Here is a 2,654-nt window from a genome sequence, read left to right on the forward strand (position 1 = left end):
GAGTCCCGCCAGAGGCATTTTATTACACAATTTCTTTATTCATTTATTTGCAGGACTACATTCGTTGAGAGCTATGCTACGCGATGTATTATTGTCCTTTATTAAACACTGTATTTACCTTTCTTTGATGATTTATTATATATATATATATATACATATATATTTATATATATACATACATATATATATGTGTGTGTGTATATTATTATGTATATATATACAGTATACAGTATATATATATATATATATGTGTGTGTGTGTGGTGTGTGTGTGTATGGATATATATTGTTTTGAAATTGCTCTGATAACAATAAAGTTAAATTTACATTTTAAAAGAGTTTTACCGCAAAAATGGCAGCCATCTTGGAATTTTTTGTGATGACTTCATTATTCCGATTAAATTTTTTAACGAGAGTGAGGAGTAACTATTTAGCCAAATTCTTGTTACATTTGATATACATAGCATATGAAAAAAGTGACTAAAAACATACATTTATCTCCCCTACCCCCATCTTAATTAGCCCAAAATAGGATATTTTATGTCAAAATTTTAAAGTGCTATGAAAAAAATTGCCCAAGCTCTAAGAATGGGGATTTTTTTTCTGAGACACTATATGATATACTGATTTAGAAAAACCAAAAATAAATTTTCCTTTACTTTTTTCCCGCTAATTTCCTACTGCACCCAGGCTAATTGTGATCCTCATCTCTTCGCTGTTGTTTACTCTAAGCAGTAACAGTTTTAAGAAACAGTAACAGTTTAAGTAACAGTTTTAAGCAGTTTTGACTCAAAACACCACTCTCTATCCTTGGTGAAGTACCGTATTCTATGAACAACCAACTATTATTTGAATTCAAATCAGAAATTCAAAACATACAAATACTAACTCGATATATTACTCCTAAATTTTTCACATGAAAATATTAACATATCTAAACTGAAATAAGAATATCCGTTTAATATAAGATTTTTGACTTTGTTTTGGTAGAAAACGGAAGGAATAAACTCCGAGATTTCAATGTGTGCAAATGAAATTATTTACAATGACAACATAGGCCTATTCAATCAATCAATCAATCAATCAGCGATCAGTTCAATCAATTAACCAATCAATAAATTAATCAACCAATATAATTAACCATAATATTAGCCTGGGTCATGAAGATGTTAAATTTCATTCAGAGGCTGGGGTTGATTGGCCGAATACTATCCAATAGGAGAGCGCCCCCTTGGGCACCCCCTTTACCAACTTCAGCGCGAACTGACGCTTTAAGTTTTGTACGTTGGAAGATCATATTAGCAATGCCTAGCTTCATACAAATATCAGCTATTTTAAAAAATAAGCTATCTACAGTATCAGTCAATGAAAAAAAAAAATTATTCACCCACTGGCATTGACGTTCGTGACATAGGCCTACTTTGCCAATGCTGCAGCTTAACAGATTTCAAATTGGACTAAATTCTATAATCTTAAGTTACCAACGCAATTACTGTACAGTTATTCATATATACAATTTGAGAATGAAATACAAACAAAGTGCTTTAGGCCTAGTGTTTAAAGCAAATTCCTGCTATATACAATAGGCATCATACTTCCTTCCTCATAAGCTACAACCATACTGAAGCAGAGAGCAGCTTAGTTCTCAGTCGGCTAATCTGGTGGTAGCCACTGTGTATGCGCTGAACCGTGGAGATCCCTAGGTCCCCGGTTCAATTCCCATCGCTGCCTCTCCTTGTGTTTCAGCTAGAGGGCTCGAATACAAGTTACAATAGCGCACCGTCTTTCGGATGAGACGTTTAAGTCGTTGGTCCCGTCAAAGAGTATAAAACTGCCGGGTTGATTTTTGTATGATCGGAAATGCAAAAAAAGAAGGAGGGAAGGAGGAGAAGGATGGGAAAGAGAATGTTTATCCAGTACCTGACCGAGTTACATTTTCTCGCAATTCACATTGGCGGATCTGGGAAAGGGGGAGAAAGAAAATTAGAATTTTGAAGAACATAAAATTCATTAAAACACACTTCAAATGTCGGTAAAGCTCAATTCCTGCCATCTAGGAATCAAAATTTTCCCGGGGGAGAACCCCCGGACCACCCTTTCTTTTTGGGATTTATCGATTCATGGAAAAAAGAATACGCATGCAACTACTCATTTGTTTATGTATGTATAAAAATAAAAAATGAGAAAAATTTACCTGACCTTTTTCAAGAGGGGAAACCTTGAATTTTGAAGAACTTTAAAAGTCATTAAAAGACATTTCAGAAGTCAGGAAAGCTCATCTCCCGCCATCTAGAAATCAAAATTTTTCCGGGGGAACCCGGCCCCCTTTCTTTGGAGTTCATCGATTAATTGAATCATTTTCAAGGGGGGGGGGACCTTGAATTTTGAAGAATTTAAAAGTCATTAAAAGACACCACAGAAGTCGGGAAAGCTCATTTCCCGCCACCTAGGAATCAAAATTTTTCCGGGGAAGAACCACAGGACCTCCTCCCACCCCCCTCCCACCCTTTCTTTTGGGATTTATCGATTCATGGGAAAACTACGTATGCAACTTACTCAATCTTTTTTTATGTATGTATACACACATAAGACCTGTATACTGTAATAACAATGGGAACAAATTATCTGACCGTTTTCAAGAGTGGAAAACCTTGA

This window comes from Anneissia japonica, unplaced genomic scaffold, assembly GCF_011630105.1.
Source record: "Anneissia japonica isolate Jap-2015-1 unplaced genomic scaffold, ASM1163010v1 scaffold1642_len504882_cov181, whole genome shotgun sequence".
Lineage (NCBI taxonomy): Eukaryota > Metazoa > Echinodermata > Crinoidea > Comatulida > Comatulidae > Anneissia > Anneissia japonica.